Genomic DNA, 22,455 nt, shown 5'->3' on the forward strand with positions numbered 1-22,455 from the left:
CATTGTAAAGAACACAATAAAAGGCCACCTTTGTGGAACCCCCCAATTGCCCCCTTAACGCGTATTGAACTTTCTCAAGATTCTAAAACTTCATGAGATCCCCCAGCCACACTGAGGGTAGTTGATTTCCACTCCAACAGAACCCACCTGCGAGCGATCAATGAGGCGAAGGCTAAGACATCCGCCCCAGCACCCGTCTGCAACTTCTGCAGGTCCAACACCCCAAATATGGCCACAAAGGACTGGGCTCTAAATCCATCTGTACAATCTCCGACTTGGTGCTGAAGAAGGAAACTCAAATTCTGAACCAGCTCAGGACATGCCCAGAACATATGCACCTGGTTAGCCGAGCCCCTCCCACAGCGCACAAACTTATCTTCCACCCCCTCAAACAACCGACAAACCTAGTCCTAGTTACGTGTGCCCAGTGTACTGCCTTCAACATCATCAACCCCAGTCTCACGCATGACGAAGTGGCTTTCACCCTATACAGGGCTTCACATCACACCCCCCTCCGCTAATGCCCTCCAACGCCTCCTCCCATTTGGCCTTAATCCCCACTAGGGATGCAGTATCCTCCGCCATTATCCTCCTGTAAATTCCTGAGGTACTCCTCCCTTCCAGACTCGCGAGTGTCAAAACCCTTTTCAACAGTGAGGATGGTGACGCTACCGGAACAACAGGAAAACCTTCCCTGCAAAGTCCCTCACCTGCAGATATCTAAAACATTCCACCTGTGAAAATCCAAACTTCTCTGACAGCTCCTCCTGGCTCGCGAATCGTCCCTCCAAAATCAAGTCCTACATGCCAGCCATCCCCTTATCCACCCAGCCCCGAAACCAGGCATCGTCTTGCCAGCTCAAACATATAATCATCACAAATCGGCACCCACTTCGATATCCTATCTAATTTAAAATGCTGCCGAAATTGACGGCAGATGTTCAACGTCACAACCACCACCGGATTGCCCAAATACTTCCCTGGAGAGAATGGCAGTGAGGCTGTCGCCAGCGCCCGCTGCCCCGTCCCCTTATATTGGCCCGACTCCATCCTCACCCACGTTGCCTTCTGATTCCACACCAGCCCAACACCTTCTCCATGTTCGCTGCCCAATAGTAGTTGGTCAAGCTCGGCAATGCCAAGCGCCCTGACTGCTGGTCCCTTTGCAGGACCGACCAACGAAACCTAGCAACCTTACCCTCCCAAATAAAGGGTGAAATCAGCCTCTTCAGCCCTGCAAAATAACATAATTGGCAAAAAAAATGGCAAGCATTGGAATAAGGACAGAAATCTTAACGGACTACAGTCGGCCTACCAAGGACAGAGGGAGGGAGGCTATTCCACCTCCGTTTATCCGCCTTAATCCTACCCCTCAAATCCCTCCACTAACAACGGTACCAGACGGTCGGCAATCTTTATATAGACTTCCAACTTTCGGCCCCAATATTTCTGATTGCTGTCCGAACTTCCTCTGCCCCCAGTGATTCCTCTAAATTTTCCCGATCCTCCTCAATGTGGGCCACTCCAACCTCTCCAAAAATGTTTTCACGTCCAACTCATCCTCCAGTAGATCAGACCTATACAGCCTCTCATAGAATGGCTCAAACACAGTATTGACGTTCAATACTGGCAGCCACCAGCCCTCCTCCCATACTCCACACCTGAACAGTCTCTCGGGACGCTGCCTGCCATCTCAACTGACCAGCCAAAATGCGACTGGTCATCTCCCCATATTTATAATCTCCTCCTTTGCAGGCTGCAGCTGGCGCACCGTCTTATCCATGGTCACCAGGTTAAACTGCATCTGCAATACCTTTCTACCAACCAATAGTACCAGGATGCGACCCTCCGCATGTTTACTGTCAACCTCCAGAATCTCATCAATCAGTTGCTGACATTCCTCCCCAGCCTCCCTATCCACCTGCACCTTGTGCACAATGATCTCTCCTCACACAGCCACTTGCTTTTTAAAAATGTTTTATTCAAACAAATACAGATAATTTGAAACTTCTTTCATATGTTGGCATACCAACTATGCAGTTGGAACAGGCGCAGGCTGCTGGATCACAGGTTGCTCTGGTTTGCCTCCCTTCTGTTCTGAAATGGGTGTAGTTGGCAGGATTTCATCCTTAGGTTCAACAATTCTGACGTGATCAGGCAACGGTTTCTTGGGTCCAATTTTACCACTTGGTCCCATGGAAGCATGATCTTAACTATAATTCCCAACACACCTTGTCTGAGCAGTACATGTCGCACAGCTGTATCAACATAGTAGTTCACTCGATCACCGCTGTGGATCATCAGTCCGTCAACAAATTTCATGGACTTGGCTCTCTGGCTTCTGAGTTTTCCAGAAACCACCACCTCGCAGCCCTTAACTCCACTTTCCATAATGAAGCGGGGAACACCATAACAGGCTCTACACACAGCCAGACCTCCAAGCAACTTGTAACGCAGGGACTCTGCCTGAGCAATAGCACAAAGTCCTCGAGTGGCAACCTTTTCAGCATAGAGTTCAACACTTACCTCTGGGAAACCGAACCGCTTCTGAACAACAGCAGTGAGCTCACGGATTCAACGCCCTTTCTCACCCAGCACATTCTGAGTCCTGGTGGCCAAGATGATAATTTACCGAAATTCACTAGACTCTGGGGTGGTCCCGGTGGATTGGAAATTAGCAAACGTGACGCCACTGTTTAAAAAAGGAGGTAGGCAGAAAGCAGGAAATTATAGGCCAGTGAGTTTAACTTCGGTAATAGGGAAGATGCTGGAATCTATCATCAAGGAAGAAATTGCAAGGCATCTGGATAGAAATTGTCCCATTGGGCAGACGCAGCATGGGTTCGTAAAAAGCAGGTCATGCCTAACTAATTTAGTGGAATTTTTTGAGGACATTACCAGTGCAGTAGATAACGGGGAGCCGATGGATGTGGTATATCTGGATTTCCAGAAAGCCTTTGACAAGGTGCCACACAAAAGGTTGCTGCATAAGATAAAGAAGCATGGCATTAAGGGTAAAGTAGTAGCATGGATAGAGGATTGGTTAATTAATAGAAAGCAAAGAGTTGGGATAAATGGGTGTTTCTCTGGTTGGCAATCAGTAGCTAGTGGTGTCCCTCAGGGATCCTTGTTGGGCCCACAATTGTTCACAATTTACATTGATGATTTGGAGTTGGGGACGATAAAATATTAAAGCATGCCGCTGTTCAGAGAGACTTGGGTGTGCTAGTGCATGAGTCACAGAAGGTTGGTTTACAAGTGCAACAGGTGATTAAGAAGGCAAATGGAATTTTGTCCTTCATTGCTAGAGGGATGGAGTTTAAGACTAGGGAGGTTATGTTGCAACTGTATAAGGTGTTAGTGCGGCCACACCTGGAGTATTGTGTTCAGTTTTGGTCTCCTTACTTGAGAAAGGACGTACTGGCACTGGAGGGCGTGCAGAGGAGATTCACTAGGTTAATCCCAGAGCTGAAGGCGTTGGATTACGAGGAGAGGTTGAGTAGACTGGGACTGTACTCGTTGGAATTTAGAAGGATGAGGGGGGATCTTATAGAAACATTTAAAATTATGAAGGGAATAGATAGGATAGATGCGGGCAGGTTGTTTCCACTGGCGGGTGACAGCAGAACTAGGGGGCATAGCCTCAAAATAAGGGGAAGTAGATTTAGGACTGAGTTTAGGAGGAACTTCTTCACCCAAAGGGTTGTGAATCTATGGAATTCCTTGCCCAGTGAAGCAGTTGAGGCTCCTTCATTACATGTTTTTAAGGTAAAGATAGATAGTTTTTTGAAGAATAAAGGGATTAAGGGTTATGGTGTTCGGGCCGGAAAGTGGAGCTGAGTCCACAAAAGATCAGCCATGATCTAATAGAATGGCGGAGCAGGCTCGAGGGGCCAGATGGCCTACTCCTGCTCCTAGTTCTTATGTTCTTATGTTCTTATGACGATCTCGGTCCTGGTGGGTGTGACTCGCACCTCCACTCCGCTGTAGCCGTCCTCGGCCAACTCCCGGGTCAGGAACTCATTGAGCTCGGCCTTGAAGATGCCGTCCGCCACGAACTTTTGCTTCTTGGAGATCTGCGGCACCATTTCCCCTCGCGGCGCCGCGGCGAACCAAAAGGGACCGCACAACCACTTTCAACACCTCCCACAACACTGACGGCGAGACCTCCTCATTTTTATTAAATCTGACATACTCATCAATCACCTTTGCCACCCTCACACAAAACTCCAGATCTGCTAACAACCCTACATCTAAACTCTGGCCCCTCTCCAGCACCACATCCACCAAGTGCGGGGCATGATCTGAAATTATAATTGCCAAATATTCCGCTCTCAGCACCCCCGGCAACAGGAACCTCCCCATAACAGAAAAATCAGTACGTGAATACACCTTATGCACCGGCAAGAAGAAAGAGAACTATTTGCCCTCTGGGTGTAGAAACCGCTACGTGTCCACTCCACCCATCTCCCTCATAAATGGCCAACCTCCCATAAACACTTTGAAACCCTTTCTTAAATAGGGCTGAGATGGTCTCAGATGATTCACACCAGTTAAGCTTCAAAAGCAAGTAATCCATACCTCTTGACTCCTAATCAGGCTTCAGGTGATGGCCTGCTAACTGATAGTCAGTTATCTGGGTGTGGAGGCTCCTTATTAACCTTCTAACTGGACCACTAAACTTATAAACAGAAAAGAGGGAAAGACTTATTCAGTTCCTACTGTGCTTCAAAGGCCCACGTTTAAAGTTCACTCTGTCTGTGCCCACTCTGGATGCGGCCTCTCCCACTGCTTGTGCACAAAGCTCCTGAACAGCCTAGCCTTCATATCTATGGGCCTGAGAATACAGATACCGAATTTCAGCATTAGTTACTTAGTTGATCATTAACAGCACTCATCAGATGTGGTGTTTAGCTCTGATTCCATTTCTGGCCTCCACATATTCAGTCTGGAGGTCTCAATTGTCCACATGGAAACCAGGCACACTGTTGACATTTTCACAATCAAATAATGAAAGAACTATACAATTACCCATCAGATAGGTGTCTCAAGGATTTGGGCAAGTCATGCTAGCCAGACCTTTAGGTCCAGAGTGGCATCTCCCATGGAATAGCCCTTAATCTGGGACCTTGACATACATCTCTGTTCTCACATAGCCGTTACCCTCTAACAGGTATTTCAGGAGTCACTTAGGTCTATATGCAGGTGGACAAATGGGAACTTCTATAGGGCTGATGTTTAGCTGTAAACACGGACACAGCATAATGCTGCAGGCTAGCAGGAGCGCATAAGATGCCCAAACATTGGTAGACGTTAGCACGGTTGCTTCACAGCGCCAGGGTCCCGGTTTCGATTCCCGGCTTGGGTAACTGCGGAGTCTGCACGTTCTCCCTGTGTCTGCATGGATTTCCTCCCACAGGTCCCGAAAGACGTGCTTGTTAGGTGAATTGAACATACTGAATTATCCCTCTGAGTACCCGAACAGGTGCCGGAATGTGGCAACTAGGGGATTTTCACAGTAACTTCATTGCAGTGTTAATGTAAGCCTACTTGTGACAATGATAAAGATTTTTTTTTAAATGTGGAGACCAAAACTGTACAGTATTGCAGATGTGATCTCTCCAAATCCTGTACAATGGAAGCAAGACATCTTTATTCCTGTACTCCATTGTCCTTGCAAAAAAATGGCTTCACACCAACATTCTATATTCCTTGTACAAGCACACTACTCTGACTAAACATCACATTTAAATGTGTTATTTAAATATTCTGCTTTTCATTTCTTAATAGCTCATCCTAATCCACATTATATTCCAAGCTGAGACACATTACTCTTGGTCTCTTTGTCTAATTTATGAGATTGTCAATAGTTGAGCCCATGATCTTTGTGATAATCCACAATAACCTGCCAACAAGCAAGTTCTCCTGTCAACAAGCACTTGTCCTTGCACAGTCTTCCCACTAGATGGCAGGATGTGCTGGAAAATGCCAATATTCTCAACCTGCCCTCCCTCTGTTTAACACACAAAAAGAAAGACTTGCATTTCTGTCAAGACTTTCACATCCAGCAGATGCCCCAAAGTGTTTTGAAGCCAATGAAATACATTGTTCAATTACAGACACAGTTGTAATGTGGGAAACACAGCAGCCAATTGGTGCACAGTAAGCTTCCCCTTTCAGCAAGGTGAGAACAACCTGATCACCTGTTTTTGTGTAATGATAACTGAAGAATAAATATCAACCCCCTAACAGCGGGAAGAACTCCTCCAAACAGCTCTTTGTTGAAAGGTGAATCTTTACAGTATTATAATTACAGGAGACCCAAAAAGATATAAATCACATTGGTTTATTCCAAAAGTAAATGCAAGCTGCAAAGCGACGGGGATAACAACTAGCCGGACTGTCCGAAGATGTCTGTTCCCTTCCTGGTTGGCTTTATCTGTGGATTTCAATGAGCACCACGTATGGCTTACTCCCCTCAAAGGGGGAGCTTGTATTCCACAAGCCCCAAAGAGAGGTCAATTGGGTTGTCCCCATGGATCGCGTGGGGATTATAAGATCCCTTCTCACTGAAGTCCGCAAGTCCCACTGTTGTAGAGGATAAAGGAAGCCCTCTTCTTTGTGTCGCCTGTGGTTGTGCTTCTGATGGTTGCAGGGCTGGGCCGGAGAGCGTGTAATGCGTTAGGAAGTTTCGCTTCATCGCAGATCGTTTGGAGGTGCCGTCAGCAATCACTCCTGGTTAAACTGTTGGACGCTTGTGTCTCAGCATCTGTCCATCTCGTGCTTCTGTGTGTCTGGGCCCTGGGGGAATGTTGCCTCTTGGTCCTTGGGTTGCGGGTAAGAGGGAGGGCTGACTCATCCGGCAGGGCCGTCCCTGGTGCCGGTTCGCTGCTTTTCAGGTAGCCTATATGCATTTCCGGTGGCGGCTATGGAGGAGTGCATCGCACATTTGATAGCTTATGCCTGTGACGGACTTTTGGACCTTTTACTCCCGTTTTTTTCCCCCAGATTTTATTGGATGAATCGGTGGAGTGTGAGACGGTGAGGAGAAATCCCCCTCCAGTGTCTGGAGAACTGGACCAGAAGTGGCCGTGTAAGAAGACAAAGTTCTACAAGGAAGATGCGAGCAGAGCTGGCAACGCAGGAAAGCATGGCCTAGCAGCAGGGCCGCAGGGAGGCGGCACAGTGGTCGATGGAGCAGCCGGTGAAGTTTTTTGAAGATTGCTTCACCAAGCTTAAGGACACGCTGGACCAGATCAAGGCTTTGATTGATCAGGTTGTGCAGAATCAAGAAATCCACGGACGTGCAATCCAGTAGGTGGAGAAAAATGTGTCCGAGCACGAGGAATGCATAGCCGTGTTGGAGACCACGGTGGAGATGATGAACGACCACCAGAAAAGAATGCAGAAAAAGCTGGAGGACTATAGAACAGATCCAGGAGGCAGAACCTGAGAATCGTTGGCCTCCCTGAGGGCAGTGAGGGATCGGATGCGAGGGCCTATGTGACGAACATGCTGGGGAGGTTGATGGTGGCTGAGGTGTTCCCTCGGAAGTGGATAGAGCGCACAGAGCCCTCGTGAAGAAGCCCCGAGTGAACGAGCCACTGAAGGCTATGGTGGTACATATGCACCGATTCCTGGATAAGGAACACGTTCTGCGGTGGGCCAAGAAACAACGGAGCAGCAGCTGGGAGAATTGTGAGCTGCGCAGTTATCAAGACCTGGGAGTGGAGTTGGCCAAGAGGCGAGCCGGGTTTAACTGGGCAAAACCGTCCCTCTTTAAGAAGGGGGTGAAGGTCGGAATGCTGTACCCAGTGTGTCTGTGAGTCACATATGAGGACCGGGAATTTTACTTCGAAACACCGGACGATGCATTGACTTTCATCAGGGAAAAAAGACTGGATGTGAACTAAAGACACTGGATCCTCGGGGAGAGTACTGCAATGGCGATCTGTTGACAATCACTTTTGTGCTGGTTTGAAGAAGTAGTGTTATGTGCAATAAGGGGCGGTTTAGATGGCTGAAGTTAACGTTGTCTTACTCGGAGCTGGGTGGAGGGAGGAGGGCGGCTTTCTGTGGTTTTTTCTGTGGTTGTTTTTCCACTTTTTTCCGCTGTTTGTTTACTGGGGAATGTGATACTTTGAATATGTATGTTAAAGTGGGGGGAAGAGGTGAGAGAACAATGGGGAGACGGCCTGTTTGGTGCCATGGGTGGGAGCTATCAGGTCAGCTTGGTCAGCTCTCATGGAAGCACAGTGGGGGGTGAGCAGGAGATCATCTTGAGCTTGATATAGGGGGTTGGATTTCTGGTGCTGTTACTAGAGGGCGGGAGGGAGGGGGTAGGAAGCTGCTTTGCTGATAGGAGAGGAACTGTTACCAGAGGACAAATGGGAGGTTGGGGATGGAGGATGCCTGATGGGTGGGCTCGAGGAGGCCAGGGATGCGAGCTAGAGGCTGGCCTAAAAAGGCTGATGGCTAGTTGGCAGGGTGGAGGGGGAGCGGGAAGTCCTCCGACCAGGCTGATTACATTAAACTTTAGAGGGCTGAATGGGCCGGTCACGAGGGCTCGCGTGTTCCCGCATTTGAGGGAGCTGAAGGCAGACGTGGCAATGTTACAAGAGACACACCTAAAGGTTACAGACCAGACTAGATTGAGGAAGGTGTAGGTTGGCCAAGTATCCCACTCAGGGCTGGACTCAAGGACCATGGGGGTAGCGATTCTGGTGAATAAACGGGTGGCATTCGAGGCAGGGAGATTCGTCTCAGACACGGGGGCAGGTACATAATGGTGAGTGGGAAGCTGGAGGGGGTGCAGGTGATACTCATGAACGTATGTGCTCCGAATTGGGATGATGTGGAATTTATGAAGCGGGTGTTAGGTAAGATCCCAGCCTTACAGGCACATAACTTGATCATGGGGGGAGATTTTACACAGTCATTGATCTGGAATTGGACCGGTCAAAATCCAGGACAGGGAGGGTGCTAGCCACGGCAAAGGAATTGAAGGGGTTTATGGAACAGATGGGGGAGTAGACCCATGGAGGTTTGCACTGTCAAGGGCGAAGGAGTTTTCTTTTTTCTCACATGTCCGTAAGGTGTACTCTCGGATTTAATTTTTTGTTCTGAGCAGGGCGCTAATACGGCGGGTGGTGGTACTGAGTACTTGGCAATCGCGGTGTCGGATCATACCCCACATTGGGTGGATCTACGGGTTAGCTTGGAGAGAGGACAACGCCCGCAATGGAGGCTGGATGCAGGGTTGTTAGCAGACAAAGCAGTCTGTGGGCTGCTGAACAAGTCCATCCAGAACTACCTGGAAACAAATGATACATAGATCATAGAATTTACAGTGCAGAAGGAGGCCATTCGGCCCATCGAGTCTGCACCGGCTCATGGAAAGAGCACCCTACCCAAGGTTAACACCTCCACCCTATCTCCATAACCCAGTAACCCCATCCAACACTAAGGGCAATTTTGGACATTAAGGGCAATTTATCATGGCCAATCCACCTAACTTGCACATCTTTGGATATGGGGGAGGTCTCTGCAGCAATGGTTTGGGAAGCATTGAAGACAGTGGTTAGTGGGGAATTAATCTCGATACGGCCCACAGAGAAAAGATGGAACGGGCTGCGAGGGATAGGTCAGTTGAGGAAATATTCCGGGTGGACACGAGATTCTCGGAGGCCCCGGACGCGGGGCTACTGATGGAGCAGCAGAGTTTACAGGTGGAGTTTCGGCTATTGTCTACAGGGAAGGCGGTGGAAATGCTGAGGAAGGCAAGAGGGACGATCTATGAGTGGGGAAAAGGTAAGCTGAATGTTAGCACACCAGCTCAGAAAAAAGGAGGCAGCCAGGGAGGTAGGCAGAGTAAAGAGTAGAGGTGAGATCACAGTCCTGGTCCCAGTGGGGGTGAATGAGGTGTTTCAGGACTTTTACAGCAAATTATATGTCAGAACCCCCGGCTGTGATGGAGAGGATGAGGCAGTTTTTGGGTCAGTTGAGGTTCCCGAGGGTGGATGAGGATCTGGTGGAAGGGCTGGGAGCTCCACTTGAAATTGAGGAAATAATGCAGGTGCTGGAGGGCCTGCAGTTGAGCAAGGCCCCGGGGCCGGATGACTACCCGGTGGAATTCTATAAGAAGTTTTCGGATGTATTGAGCCCACTGCTGGTGAGGACATTTAATGAAGCAAGAGAGAAGGGAGTCCTCCCCCCAACAATGTCATAGGCCTCGATTTCATTGATCCTGAAACAGGAGAAGGATCTGGAGCAATGCGGGTCACACAGGCCGATTTCCTTACTGAATGTGGATGCCAAACTGCCGGCTAAGGTATTAGCCACAAGGATGGAAGATTGTGTCCCGGGGTTGATAGGGGAAGACCAGATGGGATTTGTAAAGGGCAGGCAACTCACGGTCAATATTCAAAGGCTTTTAAATGTTATTATGATGCCCTCAGAAGGAGAGGAGATGGAAGTGGTGGTCGCGATGGATGCGGAGAAGGCTTTTGATCAGGTGGAGTTGGATTACCTATGGGAGGTGCTTGGAAGGTTTGGGTTTGGTGAGGGCTTCATTGACTAGGTGCGGTTGCTCTATCAGGCACCAGTAGCTAGTGTAAGTGTGCGTACAAACCGGTTGAGATCGGGGTATTTCAAACTACACCGAGGGACGAGGCAAGGGTGCCCCCTCTCTCTGTTGCTGTTTGCTCTGGCCATAGAGCCACTGGCCATAGCGTTAAGGGCCTCTAGGAACCGGAAAGAGCTGGTTCGGGTTGGGGAGGGTGGAGCACCGTGTCTTGCTTTATGTGGATGACCGGCTCTTGTATATTTCAGACCCATTGGAGGGGATGAGGGAAGTTATGCGGATCCTAGGGGAATTTGGTAATTTTTTGGGGTATAAATTGAACATGTGGAAAAGCAAGATGTTCAAGAGGGCAGGAGAAGAGACTGGGAGAGCTGCTGTTTAGAATGTTAGGACAGAGCTTTTGATATCTGGGTATCCAGGTGGCTCGGGAATGGGAGGCACTGCACAAGTTAAACCTCTCCCAGCTTGTAGAACAAATGAAAGAAGACTTTAAGAGATGGAACATGCTACTGTAATCACTGGCGGGGAGGTTACAGACTGTGAAAATTGATGGTACATCACAATATAAATCAGCATACAACGCTCATGCCACAGATCTCCCCAAGCTGGTCCTAGCTGATCGAGTTCGCGTACAGCTGCCTGATGGTGGCTGTGGTGGTCAAGCAAGTGGCCCAGAGATCATTCCTCGTTCGCATGGATGATGGCTCTTTCCTCCGGCGCAGGTGGATCAGGGGCCGCCTGCACTTGAACGGGCAGGACTGCCTCTGGTCGCAGAGGTTGGCAGGATAGCTGGTAGATCGGTGGCCTCGTGACAGGGCGTGTCCGGAGGAAGCAGTGTGCGAACTGGGACTTCATGGTTGGGTGGCGGGCGTGGAAGTTCTCCCCAGATTTCTGTTTGTCTTTCAGTGCCTCGCCATCTTCATCCAGAGGGCATTTTTAAAATGGGTAAATAAGGTTATTTCAGACTTTGTGTGGGTGGGTAAAACCCCATGAGTGAAAAGAGTGTTGCTGGAGCGCAGTCGGAAGGAGGGTTGGTGCCGCCTAACTTTTATAATTACTACTGGGCGGCTAATATAGCCATGATTAGGAAGTGGGTGATGTGTTGGGTAGGCTGGGTCTATGTGGACTGCGTTTGATGCAGTGTAGAGAGAGACAGGCTTCCAACACTTGATGAGATGCAACACGATTTTATTTAACATCGAACTATATTACATGCTTAACTGTGGGTTGACACTATGCTGACTTGACTGGAGACCTGAGGCTAGCCTGACCAGACTAACTGACAACCACATGTTGTTTGCACTGGCTGCTGCTCACGAGCTCTGACTGTCTCAGAGGCAGGATCCCGAGAAAGCAGGAAAACTGGTGCCCTCTGGCTTGAAAGTGGTCGTGTCCTGTCTGGTGATTGGTTGCTGTATTCTGTGTGCTCACTGGTCATCCTGTGTGTCAATCACTGGCTGTCTGCACTCCATCATATACATGGATGTATATAATGACATCTCCCCCCCCCTTTTAAAAAAAGAAAAGATTGTGATCAGGTAATAAATGTTGAGGTGTGTGTGCGTGAAGATGTGTATAGGTACTTGACTATGTACAGAATATGCTAACTTATATACATGGGAAGGTGTCGCTAGGGCAGTTAAAGCATTAAAAAACAATATGTACAGATGTCAAAACGATGAGATAACAAGGTTATGCAACATTCAGTCTATAAGTTTAGTCTCTGTGGTGGTAGACAAATTCTGGTTGACAGGCTCAAGGGTGGATCAGGGGCCGCCTGCACTTGAACGGGCAGGACTGCCTCTGGTCGCAGAGGTTGGCAGGATAGCTGGTAGATCGGTGGCCTCGTGACAGGGCGTGTCCGGAGGAAGCAGTGTGCGAACTGGGACTTCATGGTTGGGTGGCGGGCGTGGAAGTCTGCGCAGTGCCCTCCTGTTGCGCCGGAGGAAAGAGCCATCATCCATGCGAACGAGGAATGATCTCTGGGCCACTTGCTTGACCACCACAGCCACCATCAGGCAGCTGTACGCGAACTCGATCAGCTAGGACCAGCTTGGGGAGATCTGTGGCATGAGCGTTGTATGCTGATTTATATTGTGATGTACCATCAATTCGACTCCAAACTGTGGCTTTAATCAGCTAGTTGTTAGCCCGGTGGTCGACTACAGAGAATGGCCGCCCGCCGGGAAGTCTCAGTACTTATACCCCGCCTCGGAGGCTGGGTCTACTTGCCTCTCGACCAATTGGAGAGCAGTCACATGACTACTCCCAACCAATCGGACGAGAGGCACATGACCAGCCAGAGCCAATGGGAAGCCAGTGCTCTGCACCAATGGCAGTGCTCATATCCATACCACCACATATTGGGCCCGAGACTGCTGCATCTTCTGTATGACCGGGAAGGTGTTAAGGTCTGGAATGTGGATGGCTGGAGCCATCGTTCGCAGTGGGCGGTTCATGAGAAGCTGCGCTGGAGACAACCCAGTGGACAGTGAGGTCACTCTGTATGCCAACAGCGCCAGGTTGAAATCAGAGCCTGAGTCTGCAGCCTTACATAATAATCTTTTGACGATGTAGACCCCTTTTTCGGCCTTCCCATTTGACTGTGGGTCAAGCCAGGCAAAATCTGACCACTCCTGGCTGAATAAACAGAGGCCGTTGTCACTCATCACCGTGAATGGTATCATATGTCTGGCAAAAGTTTCCTTGCATGCCTTAATCACCGCCGCCAACGTGAGGTCAGACAGTCTGATCACTTCGGGGTAATTGGAAAAGTAGTCCACCAGGAGGACATAGTCACGCCCCTTGGCATGGAACAGGTGAACACCGACTTTGGACCATGGGGAGGTCACCATCTCATGTTGCTGTAGAGTTTCTTTAGGCTGAGCCGGCTGAAATTTTTGACACGTAGGGCAATTGAGGACCGTGTTGGCGATGTCCTGGCTGCCCGGCAAGTGGACTGCCTCCCGAGCTCGACATCGACATTTCCCGACCCCCAGGTGACCCTCGTGGATTTGGCCGAGCACCATATCTCGCATGCTCTGCAGGATCACAATTCTGTTAAGCTTCATGAGGATGCCGTATACCACCGTCAGATCGTCCTTGACATTGTAAAACTGGGGACACTGCCCCTTTTGCCAGCCATTCGTGAGGTGCTGCATCACCTACTGGAGCAGAGGATCCCCGGCCATTTCCTCACGAATTTGAATGACCCTCTCATCAGAGGCCGGAAAATTGGAGGGACAGAATTGCACCTGCGCGTCTATTTGACATACTATGTCAGTCTGCTCACACAGTGTGGTGATAGACCTGGAAAGTGCATTGGCAGCAATGAGCTATTTGCCCGGGATGTAAACCAGGTCAAAATCATAGCGGCGTAGCTTTAGAAGGATGCGTTGTAACTGTGGTGTCATGTCATTGAGGTCTTTTTGGATGATGTGAACCAATGGCCTATGGTCCGTCTCAACCGTGAATTTAGGGAGGACTCGCACATAATCGTGGAACTTGTCGATTCCCATAAGGAGGCCCAGGCATTCCTTCTCAATCTGAGCGTACCGTTGCTCAGTGGGCGTCATGGCTCCAGAGGCATATGCAACTGGGGCCCAGGAGGAGGAGTCATCCCGTTGGAGGAGCACAGCCCCAATACCATCCTGGCTCGCGACAGTGGATATTGTTGTCTCCTTGGCGGGGTCGAAAAACGCCAGCACTGGAGCTTTGGTGAGTTTTGCCCTCAGCTCACGACACTCTTGCTCATGAGTGGGTAGCCACTGGAAATCCGTCGATTTTCTGATGAGATGGCAGAGGGCTGTGGTGTGGTTCGCCATGTTGGGAATGAACTTCCCAAGGAAGTTGACCATCCCTAGAAAGCGGGGGACTACCTTCTTGTCCTCTGGGGTCTTCACGGCGTTGATCGCTGAAACCTTGTCAGCATCCGGCTGCGAGACGTAGTCGGCAAGGAATTTGATTTCTGATTGGCCGAATGAGCATTTGGCTCTGTTGAGTCGGAGGCCATGCTCGTAGAACCTGTGGAACACCCGCTTGAGGCGATTGATGTGTTCTTGAGGAGTTGTAGACCAGATTATGACATCGTCGACGTGCACTCACACCCCCTCGATGCCCTCCATCATTTGTTCCATTATGCGGTGAAATACCTCTGAGGCAGAGATGATGCCAAAGGGCATTCGGTTGTAGCAGTAGCGACCAAACGGGGTATTGAATGTGCACAGCTTGCGACTGGACGGATCCAGCTGTATTTGCCAGAACCTCTTGGAGGCGTCCAGCTTCGTGAAGAATTTGGCATGAGCCATCTCGCTGGTTAACTCTTCTCGTTTTGGTATTGGGTAATGTTCCCTCATGATGTTGCGGTTTAAATCTTTGGGGTCGATACAGATTGAAGCTCCCCTGATGGCTTCTTGATGCAAACCATGGAGCTGACCCAGTCCGTGGGTTCCGTGACCTTTGATATGACGCCCTGGTCCTGGAGGTCTTGCAACTGCTGCTTGAGGCGGTCCTTGAGGGATGCCGGCACCCAACGCGGTGCGTGAACCACAGGAGTGGCGTTTGGTTTCAGCAGGATTTTGTATCGGTATGGGAGTGTGCCCATACCTTCGAAGACGCTATGGTATTACGCTATGATGTCATCAATTTGAGGCTGGAAGTTTTCATCAGGTGAGGCCGTCGCCTGTGAGGATGACATGGTGTGGACTTGTTGAATTAGGTTCAGGAGTTTGCAGGCCCGATCACCGAGCAGGGAAGTTCTGTCAGGTCCTACCATCTCAAATCGCAGCGTCGCTTTCAATGACCTATTGGATACTCCAAGTTGGCATGAGCCACTGGTAGCAATGGCATTGCCATTGTAGTCGAGGAGCTGGCAGGCCGATGGAAGAATGCTTGGTCTGATGCGGATGGTATCGAGGTCAGATTTTGAAATGAGGTTCGCTGAAGTGCCGATGTCCAGCTTGAAACAGATGCGATCCTTCTTAACTGTAAGGATAGCACACCACTCGTCGTCCAGATCAACGCTCAGGATTGGGAGGTGTTTCACCATCTTTGAGAGAGGCAGCGCATGCTTAGTAATGATGCCCACCCGGAATAGGGATTTGAGGCACTCAGCGTCGGGATCTGGTGGGCTGTCGGGGTCAGATCTGTCACGGCCTGCTATACCGAACGGATGCTTCTGCGCCGTGGCTGGGATCGTTGGATGCTGGGCAGTGGAGCAGATCTGCAAAGGGCTGCAAAGTGGCCAAGCTTGCCACACTGGAGACAGCGTCGTGATTTTGCCGGACATTGCCGCTTTAAATGGGCGGAGCCACAATTCGGACACGTCATGACGCCGACGTCAGCGCGTTCCTTCGCCAACGCGCATGCGCAGTGTGGTCGATTAATGTACGCACATGCGCAGGCTGGTTGTCGGTCTCGCCGTCCCCTCGGTCGTAGCGCACATGTGCTGGAGCCCAGGAAAAGCCTCAGTCCTGTCATCCACCCAGTGCGCACCTACCACCTCAATTCCATATGTGATCAAGAATGGCCTGGAAGGGTCGTAGTTCAGCAGCAGCCTTGAGGATGACAGCTGTTGCTTCACCTTGACAAACGCCTCGTAGTGCCCTCCATGCCCAGTCCGGGTGTTTTTTTAAGTAGTGCATGCAGCAGTGCCAGGATGGTCGCTAAGTTCGGGATGAATTTTCAGTAATAATTTACGAGTCCGAAGAATGACCGTAGTTTGTCCACAGTCTCAGGCCTGGGAGCTTGATTGATGGCCCGTACCTTCTCCTCAATTGGGTGCAAGGTACCACAGGCACTTGACTTCTTTTGCATGAGAAATGCACTTACACCTGCCTCAGAGAACCAGCAGTGGACTTCCTCCAAGTTGTTCAGGTACTCCTTTGATCAGGACAATATCCTAGTAAAGTGCCACCATTGGAAGCCTTTCCATGACCCTCTGAAAACCGCACAAGCAGATGATACGGATGGAAACCTTACATATGTGTAAAGACACCTATGGTATTGCTGGTCACAAAGCTTCTGGATGTTGTGTCTGGCTCCAACTGGATCTATGCGTGACTCGTGTCTAGTTCCTCCAGCCAACTTCGCATCGGGGTCCTCCATACGGGGCATTGGGAACCCGTCCAAATGAGAGGCCTTGTTTACTAACTTGTAATCGCCACAGGCGGACGATTTTGTCCAGCTTCAGTACAGGGAATAAAGGCGCTGACAACTCCATGAACTGAACATAACGAATGATTACACAGGACAGTGTAGCTCTCCCTCAACACTGACCCTCTGACAGTGCTGCGCTCCCTCAGTACTGACCCTCTGACAGTGCAGCACTCCCTCAGTACTGACAGTGCGGTGCTCCCTCAGTACTGACCCACTGACAGTGCGGCACTCCCTCAGTACTGACACTGACAGTGCGGTGCTCCCTCAGTACTGACCCTCTGACAGTGCATCGCTCTCTCAGCACTGACCCTCTGACAGTGAGGTGCCCCCTCAGCACTGACTCTATGGCAGTGAGGCGCTCCCTCAGCACTGACCCTCATGGTTAAATCTGTGATCGAAACCCCTGACATTGTGTACAGTTATTAATGATTTGGTTAAGATTTCTATCATAGAACCATTTCCAAAGCTCCATCAGTTGGCATGTGTTTCTTGTGCCATTTATGGGTCTCTTGTAGATCAATCATCATGATTCGTCAATGATCCATCATTTGGACTATTTTTCGAAACTGCGCTCTTACCTTTCTCACATTCCTGTCGTGTGTCACTGATTTTTGGGAAATCACCTGAGTAACTGGCTCTCAGACAATAAGGAAGTGGACACAATAAAATATTGAGAGTAATTGAAACACAGGAGTAATCAGAACTCAAAACAGAAACAAAATCCCCTTCTCTTCCAAAAGTGACAGTGGAGAGACATCATGGGCAGTGGGCCAATGGGTGGGAGCATAGCAGTGACTGGACTAGTCATCTCAAGGATTGTTGGATATGGGTTCAAATCCCAGCACAGCAGCTGGGTGGGCGATCTAAATTCAATTCATTAAAAAAATGTGGAATTAAAAGCTGGACTTTGTATTGGTGACCATCCATGAAAAATCCCATCTGCTTCACTAATGTCTTTTGGGGAAGGAAATCTGCTCTCCTTACCCGGTCTGGCCCCAGACCTACAGCAATGTAGTTGACCCTCTGATATTGCTGAACAAGCTATATTCAAGAAGGTGGCTCACCACCATTTTCTGAAGTGACGATTAAGGGGGAGCAATAGATGCCAGGTTCGCCAGTGATGCCCATAACCGAGAATGGGCGGAGAGATGGCAGATGGAGTTTAACCCGGACAAATATGAGGTCATGCATTTTGGAAGGTCGAATGCAGGTAGGGAATATACAGTGAATGGTCGAACCCTCAAGAGTATTGACAGTCAGAGAGATCTAGGTGTGCTGGTCCACAGGTCACTGAAAGGGGAAACACAGATGGAGAAGGTGAGGAAATGAATAAATGAATGTGATAAAATTAGGTGGACCGCACGACCCTGAGCGTACTGGGCTCACAGACAAAGGACAAAGAGATTCAGCCAAAGCCTGTTTGAAACTATCGGGGGAGGGTGACCGCATGGTCAGAAGGTGAAAAGGATGCTGGGGTTACAATGCAAAGTGACCAATTAGGATATAGGGCCAGGTCAGGAGGTGTATAGAATGACCAATGGGAAGCTTATATGTGAATCTTACTGTGATTTTGAATATATCAGCAGAAGTTTCTTTGTACACTCTCTCTCTTTATTCTGGGCTCTCAGAAGACAGTGTGTGTCCTGAGGTCCTATGGATTGAGTCAGCCTTGCAAGTTAGTTATTATTAAATGATATGATACCTGCAAATCCATCTCAGATTTTATTGAATCTAGACTGACAGCAAATTAACCAGGAATCTACATTTGGTGCCGAAATCGGGATTTCTCGACTATCTTGTCTTTCATCTGCGAAATCAGAATTGGACTGTTCGCAGACGGCGAGAAAGGATTATGGGCCCCACGGTATTTTTATATCGATTTTCCTCTGTCTCGTATTCTGCTAACAGTCTAATCACTCGCATTTGATCAGGTTTCGATTGCCTCGACGAAATCAAAGGTCAGTCTGATGGTTTCAAAGATTTTATTTCAGTCATTGCAGGTATGGTTAAGTTTTGGAATGAGGCGAACAGTTCACTTGGTGTCTGATGGGATGTTGCCTGGTTACTCAGTTGCATGAGGCGAACAGTTCAGTTGGTGTCTGATGGGATGTTGCCTGGTTACTCAGTTGCATGTGAGTAGCAAATTAAAAATTGGCTCTATTAAATTATACTTTAATTCGGTTAAGGTCTTTAACGGATTGATGTGATATCGCGCAACAGTTCAGTAAAAGACCGCTGATGGAATGTTGGCGCACACTTCAATTCCGTTCAATTCTAATTTGATAAAAAAATTGGTTAAGGTCCGTACCGGGTTGATGTGATTCGCGAAACAGTTCAGTGAAGGAAGGATTGCTGATGGAATGTTTGCGGACAGTTCAATGCCGTTCAACTATAGCTTCGCGAAGATATGGGTTGTTTGAATGAAACAGAATTGGGTTATAAATGACTTGTGTGTTGATGAATGAACGTATACGGATGTGAATTCCTTTGTCTGAATGGAGATCTCCAATGAATGAATGAGTCTGTTTGATAAGAATGTGATAACCTCTGTTCCTAGTTTTGTGAAATGTTGTGTTTTAGGAGGTATTAAAGTGAGAGTTAAAACGGAGTAAGTATTTGAAAGTTCTTCAGAACCTTAGTAATAATGAAGTTAATTAAACATAATTCTCAGGAAGAAAACAAAAAGTGAAATCAAACTGTATAAATTGGGATTTGTAAATGATGAGTTGCAACTCGGCATAGTCTTGGCTAAAAAAAAATAATAAATAAATGAGGGAAATAAATACAATAGTTTCACATCAATTAGAAGTTATAAATGGCCGGTGGGCAATGTGCTCAGCACTAAATGGACAAAGAGATTTCCAAGCAGACAGCTTTGTGGAAGCTGTACTGCATGGCTCCGCAGGGTCCTAGTGCCCGACGAGCACGAAAAGTCACTTGCAGAAATAATGATGTTTAGCATGTTATAGACATTGAAGAAGGAGATTTGGAGAATAAAGATATTGGACCAGAAGTTAGATTAAGAGAATTAATTGCAGTATCAGAAAATGAGAATCTGATTGCAGGGAAATATTTAAAAAAAATTGATGCAGAAAAATTAAGATATTGAAACCAATTGCTAATTTAGAGGAAGTTTGGGTGAAGCTACCAACTAAGACTGCAGGGAAAATCATCCGTGAAGCTGTAAAATGTAAAGACAAGATTGTTCAGATTCTGGGTACACATACAGTTGAATTAGAGAAGCATGGTGTCTGGAGCAAAAGACATTGTATCACAATTAAAACACATGACCCAATGGGGGAGAAGACAGTGAATTAAAACCTGTTAGCAGCATTGATTGGACAGCTGATAAAGTTCAAATGTCATGTTTGGATCTTACTTTCATACAAATCCGGTCATCATCAAAATAAAGTAATTAAAGTAAATGCAGTAGCACTATCAGGAATGTATCAAGGGAAGGTTTTGACTAGATTGGATCACTGGGTGAGCAAAAGAGGAGGAGTTTGAGGTTCTTCGCATCTCACTCAGGGGTGCAATAACAGAAGGAGGAGGCTTAACAGGCCTTAATTGTATGATGTACATCAAGGATAAGGAAAATAAAAAGGTTCAAAAAGACGTTATGTCAGAATTTAAATAAAAAGGTTCAAAAAGAAGTTATGTCAAAATTTAAAAATCTGGTCACATTGATCAAATACAGAGGAATTATGATACTCGATCGGCAGCCTACGGGCAATGAGCGTAGGAATGTAATCAGTAAAGATTTAAATGTATGGAATGATAGAACAAGGGCGGTGATTAATGGCCCTGAGTTTAAAATGGTTCACAGTGAGTATCAGGAAACCACAAGTCTGGATTGTGGGGCATTCTGTAGCCCGATTGTTTGGACTGGTAGTAGTCATATGAAACCCAGGAGACGGTCAGATACTGAGTATTCAGGAGAATGGATAATGCATTTGCAAAGACAGCGATGGGATGCTGCAGCCCCCAGGGAGATTTGGGGCATTCAGGTTTGTCCTGATTGTTTTGTGGAATATCAGGCAACTTTAATAATTGAGGTTTGTGACCACATGGGGGATTTTGAATCCAAGAGCATGGAGCAGTGCAGCACAGGGCAGGCCCTTCGGCCCTCGATGTTGTGCCGAGCAATGATCGCCCCACTCAGACCCACGTATCCACCCTATACCCTTGGCCCGACGGCTTCCCCTCCCCCTTAGCCTTGCTATTGGGACACTACGGGCAATTTAGCATGGCCAATCCACGTAACCCCGCACATCTTTGGACTGTGGGAGGAAACCCACGCACACCGGGGGGGGACGTACGGACTCCGCACAGACAGTGACCCAGCCGGGAGTCGAGCCTGGGATCCTGGAGCTGTGATGCATTTGTGCTAACCACCATGCTACATAAGTGTCAGTGTAAGTGGGATAGATTAATGACAACGTGCAATTACTGCAAGGATAATTTGGCCGACAACAATGTGACTTTAAAAGGCTGTGCAATCTTGTAGACAAGTGACAGACTTATGGTATCGATTTGTGAGGCAGTACGTGGGCTATGCTAGATGGTACTTCTGGAATATCCAAGCACGGATAGGAAGATACAAATTAAGAAATAGGGCCCTCTCCGCCTTTGACCTGTTCGTTTTAGTTTCAGATGAAGCAACGATCATACCGATGAAGAACCTGAACAACACTCTGCAGAAGAATGTTTCAGACAGTATGGGAAAAAACTAATGATACAATTGGCTACATGTTTGAGGGAATTGAATGATAGAGCCCGGAAGAAAAACCTTACGGGTTAGCAACAAATCAAAATATCAAATTATTACTGAATACTGAAACCTCCGGTCAGACATCTCTAACGGGACGTTAGCTGATGGGTGATCTGTGGTCTCCAGGAGGGGCGTATTACGCGGAGGAGTTATTAAGGGTCTCGGCAGACAGCAGTGACTGACGAGGAACCCCCGTATTTTAAATGACAGTAGTCTGGAACAATGCATCTCAAACTATCTGATGTGGCGTACCGGCAGTTTTTCTTTCCCAATGTGCCAGGGATCGGTGAGCGAAACAAGCCAATCCAGGATTACTGTCTCTTTCTTTTCTGGAAACACTCCACGTACCGGTACGTACGCGTACCACACTTTGAGAGGCTCTGGTCTAGAATATGAGCAGCTTGCTGCCGCGAGGGGAAATGTGTAACCAATATAGCATTGGAGAGTATAACAGTTGTTACAGACTAAATGTCCTGTAAGTTGTTTGGGAATGTTATGTATAAATTCAATTGGGTTGTAACCACAAGAAGTTACCTGTACTAAGTGCGTGAGTGGTGTTTAAGAAAAAACAAATAATGGCAAGTATACACTCCATGCGGTAAGGAAAATTATAACAGACAACAGGGGGTTGAAGAAAACGGAGCTATTGTCTCAAGTAAGCCAGGGCTGGCGGGCTACATGATTCAGTACAATGTTTGACGTCAGAGTCAGGAAGTCAGAAGGAGAGAAACAGGATTGGTTGACGCTCCTGCAATTAATAAAGCAAGATAATCAGTGCATGATACAAAATATCAGCAATTACCATTCCTATGGGAAACGGAAAGCACTTCCTACAAAAAAAATCCCAGTGAGGGATAAGGACCTTTTGGTCGCTGATGGACTGAGTTGTGGGCTGCTTCTAAGGGACATGAGGACGCTTTTATGGTGCTACTGCCCCGAGGTAGTC

At 48.1% G+C, this 22,455-nt stretch overlaps 1 protein-coding gene and 1 pseudogene across 1 annotated transcript in view; both read right to left on the reverse strand.

The window, feature by feature from the left end:
* The window catches only part of LOC119955764 (RLA class II histocompatibility antigen, DP alpha-1 chain-like), a 182,545-nt gene that overhangs the window by 41,430 nt on the left and 118,660 nt on the right, over positions 1-22,455 (reverse strand). The window lies entirely within an intron of this gene.
* Positions 1,975-2,622, reverse strand: LOC119955766 (annotated as a pseudogene).

This window comes from Scyliorhinus canicula, chromosome 21 (assembly GCF_902713615.1).
Source record: "Scyliorhinus canicula chromosome 21, sScyCan1.1, whole genome shotgun sequence".
Classification (NCBI taxonomy): Eukaryota; Metazoa; Chordata; class Chondrichthyes; order Carcharhiniformes; family Scyliorhinidae; genus Scyliorhinus; species Scyliorhinus canicula.